Here is a 16,115-nt window from a genome sequence, read left to right on the forward strand (position 1 = left end):
GAGAGACCCGCATGACGAGACCCCAGGCGAGGGCAAGGTGGGTGCAGCTGGGGCTGCAGCAGCTTCCTGTGGCTGCTCTAACAGGTCACCGCAAACTCGGTGGCTTCAAACAACACGAAGGGGGACTTCCCTGGGGTCCACTTACTCAGACTCCGTGCTTCCAACGCAAGGGGCGTGGGTTTGATCCCTGGTCGGGGCACTAGGATCCCACAGGCCAAGGGGCACAGCCAGAACATTAAACACACACACACACACACACACACACACACACACACACACACACACACGTATTCTTTTACAGTTGTGGAGGTCAGAAATCCAAAATGAGTCTCACGGGGCTAAAAGTCAGGGCTGGTTCCCTCTGGAGGCCCCAGGGGAGGTTCTGTTTCCTCATCTTCCCCAGCTTTTAGAGGCCGCCTGCATCCCTCAGCTTGTGGCCCCTTCCTCCATCTTCAAAGTGCGTCACCTGGACCTCCCACCAGCCCACCTACTTCCTCTGCTTTTGACCTTCCTGCCCCCCTCTTGCAAGGACCCTGGTGATCACATCAGGCCCACCTGGGTCATCCAGGGTAACCTTCCCATCTCAAGGTCCTTAATGGAATCACCATGGTAGGCAGAATAATGGCCCCCGAAGGTGATATCCACGTCCTCACCCCTGGAACCTGTGAATGTTATAAGGCAGAAGGGACTTTGCAGGTGTGATTAAGTTAAGCCTGGTGCTGTTCCTCACTAGCTGGGTGACTCCAGGCTGAGCCCCCTCCCCTGTAAAATGGTAAACGTAGCAATCCTTTCCTGTGGGCTGCTGGGAGGATCCCCTGAGGCCACGAGTATACAGCAGTGAGGAGGGCCTAACACAGGATTAGTGTTGGTAGGCCATGAATGTGCCCTCTTGAAATCCTGCCCGTCCTACAGGCCTGCTCAAATGCCACCTCCTCCAGGAAGTCTCCCTTGGTCATTCCAGCCAGAAGTCTTCTCTTGCTTCTAAACGGAGCTCTTCGGGCTCTTTGCTTACAGCTCAGGACCCACCGAACCTGGACTGGCGGTTATCTGTGGGTAAGTTTCCGCTCTGCTAGAAGGAATTCCCTCTGGGCTCTAGCTTTCAGCACTACGCCCGTCCCTGGCCCACCACAATGAACACTTCTGAATGAGTCCCTTCCGGGTAACAAGCTGGGCTCAGGGTTTCCATACGTTGTCTCTAACCCACGTAGCCCTCTGCAAAGGAGCTGTCATTACCCCATTTTACAGAGCAGGCAACTGAGGCTCAGGGAGGTTGGCCGTCTTGCCCAAGGTCACCCAGCAAGCAAGTGCAGAGCTGGGATCAGGATATCTGATCCAAGTCTTCTTCTTTGAGTCTCTGTCTACCCTTCCTCCCAATGACACCTGCAGATGTTTCCTCTCTTCCGCTGTGAATCTAGAGGATTCTGAGGCTCCTTAAGGAACGGTAAATCCCTTGACTCCCAGGCTCTGGGTTTGGCTGGGCAGGACCCCATGGGTAGTTCATTGCAAAGGCTCTTCCTGTTTACTTTAGCAAGAATTCCCCTACACAGACCTGTCAGGTGTGCAGAGGATGGGGTGGAGGTTCGGGATTTGCATACGAGGGTGGTCTGGTCTCCTCAGCAGGCTTTCAGATCCTGTCCTGCAAGCCTCACTCTTGAGGTCAAAGGAAGACAGCCTCTGGCAGCCAACCCACCAGAGCCACCAGAGCCTTGGAGAACACCTGCTCCCCCCTCCTCCTCTTGCCCATGAGGACCGTGTAGCCCAGAGAGGGGAAGGGACTTGCCCAAAGCCACACAGCAGGGCCAGGCTCACCCGGGCTTCTGAACCCGGAGTGCGCCTGAACTTCCCAGAGGACGGACGGACACACACACACACACACACACACGCGCGCGCGCGCACACACACACACACACGCACAGAGGAGCTACTTTGCATGTTCCTTGTTTGCTAACTTCTGCAGCAGGGCGGGTCAAGGAAGAGCAGCTGGACAGTGTGTCTTTCTTCACCTGCTGAGGTCGGGAGCTGGGGATTTAGTGTGTCGACCCCTCCACTGAGTGCCCACAACGGTGGGAGGGCCCTGCAGCCTCAGAGCAGGGGGTCTGCACCCCCATTTGTACACACATTGCAGAGAAAGGGGGCCAGTGGGTGGGCAGGTATGGGGGGGGCGGCGAAACCTGCTTCCCCGGGGAGAATCGGCACCGCGTGGAGGGGGAGAGCCGGGCTGCTGTCCCTTCCCCACGCCCACCCCTCAGCCAGCTGCAGGAACCGCAGGGCGGTCACAGGAAGGATGGGCTGCCCTGCGCACGCAGAGCTGCGGCCCTGGAGAAGGCCTGCAGGTTGGCACCAGCCACAAGCCACTGGCAACGTTCCCGCCAGTGGGAGCAGAGGTCCCGTCAAAGTCCCGTCTCCTGCGGGATGCGAGGGCTGCGCTCATCATGCTGGGGTCGGGGGCCCAACTCAGTGGGTGCGGCGGGGCCCCCAGCTGCTGTCTGTGAGTGGAGGGAGTGCAGTCAGCCGTCCTCAGCCTTCGCTCCGCTTCCACTCCCCACCCCCCGTCTGAGATTCCCAGCATCAGAGTCACAGCGTGTGAACCGGGAGGCCCCATCCAGCCCCGTGAGGACTGCCCGTGGCTTCCCTTTGCTGCACGAGGGCACGGGCCCAGGGAGGGGGCAGCGGTGGCCCCAGTCACATGGGCGGTCGGCAGCGACGTCACACAGAATCCAGGTTTCCTGACCACCCAGCCTAGGGGCCTCTCCACCAGAACTGTGGGGTTGACTGCACAACTCCAGGGGGCTCTACTCACACAGACCGCGGAGCCAGTGGCGGCCCCTGAGGCTGCACGGGGAGATGAGGGGCTGCCGCTGCTGAGGCTGGGAGGGCGTGGGCGGAGCCAGTGAGGCTTCAGGGTGGCGCCAGAGACTCAACCCGTAGGATCGACATTCTCCACGGGAAGTAACAAAACCAGAATTTTAATATTAAAACAAAGCAGTCACCTTAAGGCGCAGAAACCAACACCGGAATTCATTTTCCGATGAAATGTCCCGCCAGCGGTGTCAGCTTCAGGCAACATCTCCGGGCCCTGCCAGCCCCTGAGGGACATTCTGGGAGGTTCCCGGCAGCCCTCCAAGGAAATCACTGGTAAGGATGGAAAGGCACCTCCCAGGGTCAGCCCAGGAGTTCACACGGGTGGCTGAGCTGACCCCAGCCTGTCCCCAAGCGTGACCGCCCAGAGCTGACTGCACTGGCCCGGAAGGCGTGGATGGATGCGGGAATGGAGGTGGCAGAGCCTGGGCGCTGGGGCAGTGGGGGGAGTGGAAGGATGTAGGGTTCTGGATCATCTAGAAGAATAGGACTTGTTCTGAAAGTTCACCAAGTGTGCCTCCGTCCATCACCTGCAGAATCGAGTCCAGCCCCTGGCCATGACCTAACCTTCCCAGCCCTGGATGGGCTCCCCCTGAGGCTGGCACAGGCTACTCCGTAGGGGAGGAGCAGGATGAATAAAAGGGTGAGGGTGGAGGACAGGGGATAGAAGAGACACGACCAGAGAATGATGAAGAAGCTGGGCCGGCCAGGAGCATCCAAAGCTGGGAGGGCCACACACCTTGGGGCAGAGCCTGGCACGGGCCAGGGGCAGCAGGAGAGACCCAAGACCCAGAAGAATCTTCCCAGGACCCAGAAGAATCTTCCCAAGGCACCCGAGCCATTGATTGTTTTGGGCCAAGGGAGGAACCCAGGAGACAAGGAAGCTGAGCTTCAGAAAGACAACCCATGGTGGACACATGGTGTGGTCTGGGGAGCCCAGCGGGAGCACTGGGGACTGGAAGCGGTTCCAAGTCAGGTTCTGAGTCAGTATATTGGGGATGATAGCGGCACCAGCTGCCCTGAGCTCCTCCTGGCTCCCTGCTGAGGTAGGTCAGAGAGGCGAGCCCCCCGGGATGGAGGGAGGATGCACAGGAGACCGTCGCAGCCGCACCATCCCACTTCCCTGGGATTCTGGACAGGAAGCCAAGTCTTTCCTGTTATTCCCCCAAAGACCTTTAGGGAATTCCCGATGCCATTTCCCACCCTTTGCCCACGGTGTTCCCTCCTCTAAAATCCCCTCTCCCCTCCCCTGAACCCTTGAAACGCAGCTCAACTGCATAGATTTTTCTTTTCTTTGTTCTTGGCCGCGAAGCGTGCGCGATCTTAGTTCCCCGACCAGGGATTGAACCCGCGCCCCCTGCATTGGAAGCAAGGAGTCTTAACCCCTGGACCACCAGGGAAGTCCCACAAGTGCATAGATTTTTCAACACTTGTTCACCCCACTGACCCTCCGTTCCACTCTTAGGAATTTGTGTGAAAGAAAAGTAGTCATGAATGGGCCACAGATTAGCTACAAGATCATCTTCTGAAGCCTGTTGAAAATGGAAAAAACAAATTGCAACCGTCCTAACCTCCCAGGAGAGGAGATTGGCTAAGTGACCGATGGTGCACCCAGGCAATGGTCATCCAAGCAGCCATTGAAAGGAGCTGGTGTGCTTTATTTATTTATTTTTTTGCCTGCATTGGGTCTTCGTTGCTGTGCTCAGGCTTTCTCTAGTCGCAGCGAGCAGGGGCTACTCTTTGTTGAGGTGCGTGGGCTTCTCACTGCAGTGGCTTCTCTTGTTGCAGAACACGGGCTCCAGGCGCGTGGGCTTCAGTAGCTGCAGCACGCAGGCTCAGTAGTTGTGGCACACGGGCTTAGTTGCTCCGCGGCATGTGGGATCTTCGCAGACCGGGCCTCGAACCCGTGTCCCCTACATTGGCAGGCGGATTCTTAACCACTGTGCCACCAGGGAAGTCCCTGGATCCAGTGTGCTTTATAAGGACTGACCCAGAAGGAGCCTGGGTGCTGGTGTGGAGTGAGAAACGTTTGCTTCACGATTGCGTGCTGGTTCTGTAAAAACAGCACAACGTACATTTGCAGATGCTTAGAGAACCAAACCCGAAGAAGGTCCATCAAACCATTGATAGCCGTTGCTTCTGGGGGCTGGGAAAGAGGGTTGATTTCACCCTCGATGCTATCTATAAAAGAGACTTGGATTTGTGTGTGTGTGTGTGTGTGTACTTTTACTAAAAAAAAAAATTGAACAGAAAATAGATTTTGCAGAATAAATGCATCAACATAGGAAGCTGTTCATGATATCTTAAGTGAAAAAGTGGTTTAAAATCAGTATACACCATACGATTCCATTTTGTTAATTACACACACAGAAGGAAGGTTGCAAGGATAAAGAGAAGCGTATCAACAAGGGCTGCACAGAGGGGGCTGTGTATTTTCTTCTTCCTTCTCAGCGTGTATGCTGTGTTTTTCCGTCATGGGCACGCATGATAACATTATCACTGGCGTTACAAAAAGACTGCTTCGGCTCAAATATTATTTCCCTGCTTTGAGGTTTGCCTCCCCACTCCTCCCTCCAAGCTGCTGGCCCTCCACAGCTCCTCGGGTCGGTGTCCTTTCTCCTTCATCAGGGCTGGCTCTCTTGAACCCAACCCCCAAACCCGAGAGCCATCTCCCGGCAGACACTGCGGCCAGTCCTAGCACTCAGCTTAGGACCCAGCACCTAGGAGGTCCCCAGTAATTCTGAGAAGGATGTGTAAGCCCATCAGGGCCCCTGGCTCCTTCGTGGCAGGTGGGGTGGGACCCCTAAGGTGGAGCCCCTGGCTTGGGAGCAGCGGGCCAGACACCGGACCCCCAGCTCTTCCTCCTGGTCTCTGTGGAGGGCTGTCCCCTCCCACCTCCCTGGGGTCCGGCTGGGATTGGGCAGGGCCTGGGGTTCCAATGACGGGGGCCGGGGGGCTGCAGGAAGGCAGGAGGAGGGAAATCTGAGACAGAGGCTCGTGCTGAGCGGCCCGTGCCCAGGTTTGGCCTGATAAGTTTATCAGACGGTACCGCCTGCCAACCGTCAGCGCGGAGCAGGCCAGCGGGCTTCGGCGGGAGGGCGCTCCCAAGCCGATAGGACTTTCCAAGTGTTATCAGGGGCCTGGTGGGCCAGAGGGCGGGAGAAAGGGAGAAGCAGAGAGAGAGAATGAGAGAGAAAGAGAGGGAGGGAGCCTTCCAACCACTTCGCCCAAATGACAAGAGCCAGGGAAACGAGGCCTCTGAGGTTCCTGGCGGGGCCTTGGCATCCCGGCCGCACGGGCAGAGGCAGCTGGGAATCAGTACCACAGAGGCGCGGGTGGGAGCCTCCATGTCTCCCTGGGCACGGCCTTCCAGGCCACAGAACGGGCCTGATGCGGCCCTGCTCCTCAGCAAGGCTTAAAGAAAAAGTCCCCTTTTCTGGAAAGTTCCATGCCCCGAAAGGCACAAGGGAATAGGAGGGTACCTCTCCACCATTCTTTCCCACTCCAGCCTTTCCTCTCGCAGCCCCTGTGGTCTCGGGGTGAAAGTCAGTCTCCGTTCACATTAGGGACCAGCCCCTCAGGGAGTCGGGTCGTGGTCATCCCTGCCTTACGAATGAGGAAACTGAGTCTCGGAGTGAGTGTAGACGAGGAGGCCAGGAGCGGGAAGACAGAAGGAGGAGGGGTGAGAGGCTGAGGCCTGGGACCCTGCCCCCGCGCCCCGGGGCTGGAGCTCCCGCACAGAGAGCCTGTGCTCTGCAGGGGCAGCCGCTGCAGACATGGCGCTGGCCCCATGCCCCCAGGCCCCCGCCCTCGGCGATGGCCATCCGAGGGAGGGGCAGATCCCCAGGTCTGCAGGGCTATCTGGGGGGCAGCATCACGGTGGATTTTTACAATTCCCTTTTCTAGACTTTTCCTGACTTTTCCATGATTTCTATGATAAGAATGTGGGGGTGTCGGGGGCCCGGGGGAAGAAAGGTGATTTGCTTACTTTAAGAGGGAGAGAAGGAGAGAGGGCAAGTGTCCCTGGTGAGCCAGGAATGCTGGGCCTTCCAGCCCAGGAGCACCACGCCTCTGCCCATCCTGGGGCACAGGCATAGGGCCAGGCCTGCCACTGTCTGCAGAGCCGACAGCCGAGTCCCCCAGAGTCCCATATGACAGCCCGGGTCCAGGACCTTCCAGAGGCGCAAAGCCTGCCCTAATGGGTCGGAAAGCGTTCATTCATCAGCTCCTATCTACCGAGCACCTGCCGTGAGCGAGGCTCCTTTCTAAGTGGCCGAGGAGAGGGCAGTGGGAGAAGCTCACAGTGCCCGTGCTCACGGCACCGAGCGGGGACACAGAGGAAAAACAGATGAAGCCAGGAGGAACGGGCGCAGGGTGTCGGCGTGGGGATCGCAGCGCATGGTACTGGGGCAGCCTCACCCTGGAGCCGGCCTTGTGAGAGGTGGGGAAGGAGAGATCCCAGACGGGGTGTCGGGAGGCTGGGATGTCGCTGTGGCCCCTGCCTGGCCGGGAGTCTTTCGGGCACTTCCTTCTAGTCTTCGGTTTCTCTCATCTGTACAATGAAACCCGTGGTCTTCAGAAATCTCAAGATTTGGTCCTCACCCTCCAGGTCTCAAGATGTCCTTTCGTCGACTTTTCTTTCTTTTTTTTTTTTCTGCAGTCTTTTGCATTTTAATTAATGGATTAATTAATATTGAGATCGAGTTGACATATAACATTCTGTACGTTGTACGTGTAGCCCCTAATGATTCGATGTTTGTACATATGGTGAACTGCTCGCCCCAATAAGTCAAATTAACGTCCGTCACCACACAGAGTAAAAAATTTTTTTTCTTGTGACGAGAACTTTTAAGATCTCCTCTCTCTTTCTCTCTCTCTCTTTTATTGAAGCATAGTTGATTTACAATATTGTGTTAGTTTCAGGTATACACAATTTTTTTTTTTTTAGGAAAACAAAGTATTTTATGAAAGAAAAGTAAGTTAAAACCCGGTCTCCACATCTACGAGCCGCAAAGATGTACAGCAAAGTGATTCGGCTGTAAAAACATAGGATTTTTCAGATTCTTTTCCTTTATAGGTTATTGCAAGATGTTGAACGTAGTTCCCTGGGCGATGCGGTAAGTCTGCGTGGTTTATCTATTTTATCCATAGCAATGTGTATCTGTTAATCCCATACTCCTAATTTATCCCTTCCCCCCTTCCCCTCGTGGACTCTTGAACAAGGGAATGGAGGGCGCAGGTGACAACTGTCGGAGACAGACACTGGAGCTAGCACATTCATGGGCCGCAGCACACGTGGCTTCAGGCCAGCGTCCAGACATGCAGCACGGTTTGAAATTCGGGAAGATAGAAAAGGGGCGACTGACACCTTTCTGCAGCTTAGACCTCTGCTGCTCGCGCCTGGTAACACCTTGACTCTGAGCCTCTGCCTTTTGTCCACATTACGCACAAAGAAACGTGGCTGTTGTTATCATCTTAGCCAGTGGCTCTGACCTTGGAGCACAGGCCCCGGGCTGGATCCCCGGGTCCAGCACCCTCCCGGCCACCGTGTGATGAACTGACCCAGGCCACACTCGTGGGCTGTCCCTGCTGACAGCTGGGGCCAGGCTGACGTTCAGAGCTATTTCTGCAAAGGGTGACTTGGGACTTCCTCTCGGATCTCTTAAAAATAAAGGGGTTATCGTGGTCCTCAGGCTCTTTCCTCCACGTGAGGAACCCTGACATGATTTCTGGGGAAGAACTGCACCCCCCGAGCCTCCCTCAGCCCAGCGAGGACTTATCTCTGGGCTCAGTCGGGCAGCAGGAAGGGAGAGAAGCGACAACCGCGGCCAGCTCTTCCTGCCCCAGAAGCCCCTTTTGGGAGCAGCAGGGGATGTGGCCACTGACTCAGGGGCGTCAATCACCCCTCTTCCCCGGGGCTGCGGTTGCCCACTGGACTCCGGGGGGAATCAGAAATCAGGGGGGCAGAGAGCGTTCTGGGGAAGCCTTCAGCTCGTCCAGCCCAGCCTCTGCCCTGGGCCTCCCACTGCACCCAGCACGACCCTGTCTCTGTATGTGGCCCACGCCCTGCCCTGCAAAGCTGATGGGACATCAGTCTCCACTAGATCACCAACTCTAGCAGAGGCTGGGAGACCCGCTCCTAGAGGCCAGGCCAGCCTGCAGGGAGAGTGAGGGCCGAGGAGGCAGAGGCTGTGGCATCCAGGGCCCAGGTGGGGCCCACCTCCCCCTGCCAGGGGGGTCCACTCTGCAGCAGAGAGCAGCCCAGGGGCCAGCCCATCCACTCTGGGGATTCCTTCCCACCTTGCAGGCCCCAGGATTTTAGTCCCAACAGAAGGCAACTCCTCTCAGTGTTTCCGAGGAGATAACCTCAAGGTTCTGTACAACAACCTGGGCATCCACTCAGGGCTGGGCCCTGATGAAGCAAGACCCAAAAAGGGGACATCTAGGGGACTCTAGGAGGCTGAGAGGTCACCAAGCCCAACCCTGGGTCAGGGAAGTCTTCCTGGAGGAAGCAGACATCTGAAAGATGAAAAGAATTTTTTTTTTTTTTAGGCCACAGGGCATGTGGGATCTTAGTTTCCCAGCCAGAGGTCGAACCCCTGCCCCCTGCACTGGGAGCAAGGAGTCTTAACCACTGGACTGCCAGGGAAGTCCCATGATGAAAAGAATTTGATCTGTCAAAAGTGGAGAGGGTTGGGGCTTCCCTGGTGGCGCAGTGGTTGAGAGTCTACCTGCTGATGCAGGGGACATGGGTTCGTGCCCCGGTCCGGGAAGATCCCACATGCCGCTGAGCGGCTGGGCCCGTGAGCCATGGCCGCTGAGCCTGCGCGTCCGGAGCCTGTGCTCCGCAGCGGGAGAGGCCACAACAGTGAGAGGCCCGCGTACCGCAAAAAAAAAAAAAAAAAGTGGAGAGGGTTGCCCCAAGCCAAGGAATGGCAGGTGCAAAGGCCCTGGGGAAATATAAGGTCTCCATCTGCTCCCAGCTCCATTTCCAACCTGCTGGGGGCTTTGGCGCCAGCCAGTGCCCTGTTGGGGCCACAGAGGCCCAAGTGTCGAGCGAGGGTGACCTGGAGGGGTCACAGGAGCCATCCTGGGACTCCCGGTGCCCAGTCACATTCACCACGGCTTGCTGTCGGCTCTCACGGTCCCAGCCAGCCAGTCCCTGCCGGCTCAAGGATGCCCACCTGTGGCCGGCCCTCCTCTGGGAGGAAGGTTCAGCCCCTGAGCTGAGTGAGCGCCCCCAGGGCAGCTCTGCAGAAGCTAACAATCTTAGCTGGAAACCGTCGCAGCTCGGGGTTTCCTCCCTGCCCGGCGCCCCGCGCCCCTCAGCCCAGCCTCAGACTTATCACTGCCCTCCAGCTGCCTCACCCCACGGCCCCCTCCAACCACCTCCCCTGGATGATTCAGCAAATCTTCCCTCCCTGGGGGGAAAAACAAGGGTAAAAAAAAATCACAATGTCAGAGTACAAAGCCCCAACTGTAGGACAGGCCCCTGGTGGGGAGATAAGGGTCCCACTCGCCCTCAAAGCCCCCTCTGGCAGATAAAGCTTCTAAAACAGCAAAGGCTGCCGCAGGTGTGGGATGTGGAGGCCTGGCCCAGAGGAAGTCGTGGAGGCATGCCGTCGGTGGCCAGAGGGCCCAGGGCCACCGCAGAGCTAGCCAGGCAAAGAGGAAGCACCCCGCCACAGCAGCAGCTGGACTAGGTGCTGCCGTCCCACCACACCGGGGAGGGAGAAAGAGAAGGGTGGGGGCCTTCACAGAAAGTTCAGTTGGAGGATACCCACGGACGCCCTCCACCCCGGGTGGCCCTCTGCAGCCCGGCCTGCAGACCCTGCTCCGTGCACGCCCAGCCACATGAGGAGGTGAGGGTGCCCGTCCTCTGCAGGCCTGCTGGAGGGAGCGGCGGGCCACTGCAGGGCTGGGAGCATCCTCCGAGGAGGGCGGGGGGAGGCCGAGGTCACCTCAGCCACGTCAGCCCTGGACACCTCTCCAGCGGGAGTCCAGGCTTCCAGGCCAAAGTCGGGCCAGACCTGGAGCCCCACCCTGGGCCTCTGACTCCCTCTCAGGAGGCCTCTGGACATGGGAGGGGGCGGGGGACTGAGGCCACTGGCTTCCTCTACCAGTGGGGTCGGACAGATGGACCGATGATGGGTTTGAAGTTAGGGCTTGTGTGGGGCTCTGCCCTCCTAGGCAAGTCATTTCTCTACTTTGGGCCCAACTGCCCGTCTCTAAAAGCGATCACAAAACCCGTGGCAGGGCTGTCCTGGGGAGTGAAGGTGCACATGCCCGACAGGAGCAACCCCAGCTCTGACCTCCGTCTCCGAGGCTGGGGGTAGAGGTCAGCATCTGACCTGGGGACAAATGCCCACACCGTGCTCGGCAGCCACACGGGGCCGAGGGTCCGACTACCTGGCAGCTTTCTGAGGCCATTTCTCGGGAAAGGGTGAGATGGCTGGAGTGGAACTGGTACTGGAGGGGACCCCCAGGCACAGGCTTGGGTCCAAGGGCCTTACGCCCCTTTAAGTCCTCCGAGCCGACTTGGAGCTCCTCAAGCCTTTGCTGTGACTTTGAGGGAGTCCTCTTCTTCCTCTGGGCCTCAGTTTCCCAAGATGCAAAAGGGAGAGAGCTGTTCACGAGGGGTCTACCATCCCTACATGCCACAAGTTCGCAAAATATCAACTGCTCACGGGGTGTGTGCTTGGCCCAAGGTGCTGAACAAGAAGCAAGGAAAGCCAGCGGGGTCACAGCAGCCAAAACGCAAGCAGCCCGTGTCCATCGAGAGACGGTGGATAAACAAAGTGTGATCTGTCCATACAACGGAGTATCTTTCAGCCTTAAAAAGGAAGGAAGTTCTGACACATGCTGCAACATGGATGAACCGTGCGGACCTTATGCTACGTGAAACAAGACAGACATAGAAGGACAAATCTCATTTCTATGAGGGACCTAGAACGGTCAAATTCATAGAAACGGAAGTAGAATCGTGGGTGCCAGGGGCTGGGGGCGAGGCGGAATGGGAGTGAGGGTTTAATGAGGACAGAGCTGCAGTTTTACAAGATGGAAAGAGCTGTGGGGATCGATGGTGGTGACGGTTGCACAGCAATGCAAATGGAATTAATACACTGAACTGTGCACCTAAAAATGGTGAAAATGGAAAATGGTATGTCATATATATTTTAGCACCATAAAAAAAAATTTAAAAAAAGCCAGTGGGTAGAGTGTAGTCTTAGTGTTTGTTGAACAAAGCCTTTGGAACCAGAGCCCAGCAGCAAACAGCTCGTGGTGCAGGTGAAGAGACGGGCAGCAACGTCCTCCACCACCGAGGCCAGCCAGGCCAGGCACGCTCTGAATGGAGCAGGAAGGGACCTGGGGGCTGCGGGAGAGCTCGGGGAGAGGCCGCTTCCCTCCAGGACCAAGCAAGTGAGCACCCACAATGCAGCTGCGCCAGAATCCCAGTGTCCTCCTCTTCCTCCCAGAGGGGATGTGCTGGCCTCAGGGTCTCCCAGAAAGCTGTCCCCTCTGCCTGAAAGCTGGTTCCCTCAATACTTCACCAGGTTCGTTCCTTGTTCATTCTAGTTTCAACCCACATGCACCTTCCGAGGAGGCCTGGCTTCGCACGGGACAGACTCTCACAGCCCTCAGTGATTCTCCCCTCTGACATTGATCTAATTGTCATCAAATAACCATTTGTGCCATTGTCTGAACACAACCCGTGAAGGTCTCCCCTGCTTCCCCTGCATCTAGCAAGTAAATATTTTTCAACGGATGGATGGGTGGATGGATGGGCAAACAAAATAATGGGCCTGTCCCCCCTACACCCCAAGGGGCTGGTGCATGGTGAGGTCCCAGGGCTGGGGTGGGGGGGCTGTGACTTGGGGTCCGGAAGCCCCGGTCAGTCCTACCTGAGCTGCATGGACTTCCCGGCCATTAGCGAACGGATGTGAGACCCTACCGCAGGGAGAGAGCCCCACTACCCATCGGGAGGACCAGCCCTCAGTGTGATCCGATCGTCTTGGAAGACCCATCCCAAAGGGGACCCTGCATGCACACGTAGGACTTCCCGTGTAAATAGCTGCCGCTATGTATCCCTGTTTTACAACCGTGGAAACTGAGGCGTAGGCTTGTCCATAGCTTGGATGAATTTTAAGGGACCTCTGCCCAAAGGCTTTTTAATCTGAAGGTAAGCCCTGCCCCAAGGATAGGGGAGTCAGTCCCGGCTCCGTGGCCCGCTCTCCTCCCGACACCCACACCTCTAGTCCTGGGTACCGAGGTGGCATCCCTGCGTTGGGCAGACCGCGAGGGGTCGAGCCCGGAACGCTGGCGGTAGCATCCAGGACCGCAGCGCCCCTTCCCTCCCTCTTCCCCTCCCTCTTCTCCCCCTCCTCCTCCCCACTCCCTGCTTCCCCCCTTTCTCGCCCACCTCTTCTCCCTCCCCATCTCCCTCCCCCTCTTCCAAGCGTCAGGTGGGGCCGTAGCCCTGGCTAGTCCTGAGGCCGGAAATGCTGAATTATTAGGGTCGTTCATCCCTTTCCCGCGGGGACCCGGCCGGGATCCTTGCGGAGTCGGGAGGGCACGGCGCCCCCTGGTGGCCGCGCCCGCAGAGGGCGGCGCAGGGCGGGAGCGCGCGGGACTCCCGGCGTGGTTCCGCTTTCGCTCCCTGACGATCTCATTCATTAGCCGCCCTCTGTCTGTCTGTGAAAGGCGCCGGGAAACGGGCCAAAGAGACCCCACCAACCACAAGCAATCGGGCGGGGGTGGGGGGTTCGGGGTAGTGGGCACCACGTGTGCCGTGTACAGGGGCCTCTCCAAAGTGGGAGACGGACACCTGTTCTCAGAGGTCGCCCTGAGAAGAAGGGGAGGGCGGGGGCAAAAGCACGGAGGCTCTGGGGGGCCCCTGGAGCCGCAGGGTTAGGAATTGGGGGCGGGGGGGGTAGGGGGCAAAATGGATGTGGTTTGGAGAGTCTGGGGGAGCAGGACCCCAAGAATCTCTGTTAAAGGTTTTAGGGTCCCCGCCTCCCTCAACCCCAGCAATGAGCACCAAGGCTCATTGAGCGAGAAGCGCCCCCTGGCTTCTGCGGGGCGGCAAGGCTGGCACCAAGCCCTGCGAAGGCGGTGAAGCCGGGGAAACGGGGAGGTGGAGGTGCCCAAGGCGGTCAGGGCTGGAGGATGGCCTGAGGCCCCCACAGGTCCCTGTGACCCTCACACAGCCTGGCCTCGTGGGGGGTGGGGAAGGAGAGATCATATAGGGTTGTGGCCCCAATGGGAGGACCTTTGGTGCCTCCTGACAAAATCACAGATGTATATGCCCTTTGAGCCAACAATATCTTACAGATATCTGCCCATGTGTTAAGGGACACACAACAGTGATTCATTGCTACCTTGTATTTGCAAAAGGTTGGAAACAACCTAAGTATCCCTCAAAGAGGACTGGTTAAATAAATCATGGTCCAACCATATAGTGGAACACTGTGCATCTGTTCAAAGAAATGAGGAAGTACCATGTGAACTGATACGGACTAATTTCCATGACATATCGTCACGCGAAAAAGGCGGGTATGGAAGGGAGTGTATAGTAAGCTATCATTTGTCGTCAATTCATTTAGAGTTGACTTTTCTTTTCTTGGCCGCACTGTATGGCTTGCGGGATCTTAGTTTCCCGACAAGGGATCGAACCTGTGCCCCCTGTAGTGGGAACACAGAATCCTAACATAAAGCAAGTCCCCCCAAATTTCAAAAGGGTGAAATCATACAAAATATGTTCTCTGACTATGGTGGAATTAAGCTAGAAGTCAATAACAGAAAAGACAATTTGTAAATTCCCCAGTTTGGGGATATCAAGCAATACACTTCTAAATAACCCTTGGGGGCTTCCCTGGTGATGCAGTGGTTAAGAATCCGCCCGTCGACGCAGGGGACATGGGTTCGATCCCTGGTCCGGGAAGATCCCACATGCCACGGAGCAACTAAGCCCGTGCACCACAACTACTGAGCCTGTGCTCTAGAGCCCACGAGCCACAGCTACTGAGCTCACACGCCACAACTACTGAAGCCAGCGCGCCTAGAGTCTGTGCTCCACAACAAGAGAAGGCACCGCAATGAGAAGCCTGTGCACCGCAACGAAGAGTAGCGCGCGCTCGCCACAACTAGAGAAAGTCTGCGTGCAGCAACGAGGACCCAACACAGTCAAAAATAACAAATAAATAAATAAATAAATAAATAACCCTTGGTATAGGTGCTACAGGCATTGAAAAGACCCTAAGAGAAGTTGCAATTTCAGTTAGGATGTAGAAAGTTGTGAAGGACAATTGCCTCCACCGTAACAATGAAAAAATTGCGGACAGTTCCAAGATTTGGGGGACTTGATGCTTACACAAGCTTAGGGTCGTTCTTTAGGCCAAAGAAAACAAAATTAAGAGTAAAAAATAGGTATCCAAGCAAATAGCTATGTGGGACGAGAGAAGAAATCCTAACAAATGATAAATATTTAAAAAAATAAAAAAGAACCCAAAACAAACAAAACAAAAACAAACCGAAAAAAAGTAAAAAAGAAATTTAAAAGGAAGAAAAAAAGAAAGAAAAATTTTAAAATCCAGAAAACTATGTATGTGAATTAACTGTTGGACCTCTCTTTACGTACCTTTTCCCTACATTTTTTTGGGTCCACACTCTTTACTTGCCTCCTCTTACAACAATGATGTTGTAATATTTTCTACAGAGAGAATGGAAATTCTTTAGCATGGTTGATCAAAATGTAGCTTTTGGGGGCTTCCCTGGTGGCGCAGTGGTTAAGAATCCGCCTGCCAATGCAGGGGACACGAGTTCGAGCCCTGGTCCAGGAAGATCCCACGTGCTGCAGAGTAACAAAGCCCGTTCACCACAACTACTGAGCCTGTGCTCTAGAGCCCGCGAGCCACAACTACTGAGCCTGTGTGCCACAACTACTGAAGCCCGCGCGCCTAGAGCCCGTGCTCCGCAAAAAGAGAAGCCACCGCGATGAGAAGCCCGCGCACCGCAACAAGGAGTAGCCCCCATTCACTGCACCTAGAGAAAGCCCACGCGCAGCAACGAAGACCCAATGCAGCCAAAAAATAGATAATAAAATAAATAAATTTATTTTTTTAAAGTGGCTTTTGTTACCGCTAGTTAAGCACTGTTTTTTCAGCTTCATAACCTATGATTGAGGATCCTGAGGTAAGATTTGGTCAAATATGTTTAGGGAGCATGAAATATGGCACTTTGCCCCCAGATGTGCGGCT

The sequence above is a fragment of the Tursiops truncatus genome, chromosome 6, assembly GCF_011762595.2.
Source record: "Tursiops truncatus isolate mTurTru1 chromosome 6, mTurTru1.mat.Y, whole genome shotgun sequence".
In the NCBI taxonomy this organism is placed as follows: domain Eukaryota; kingdom Metazoa; phylum Chordata; class Mammalia; order Artiodactyla; family Delphinidae; genus Tursiops; species Tursiops truncatus.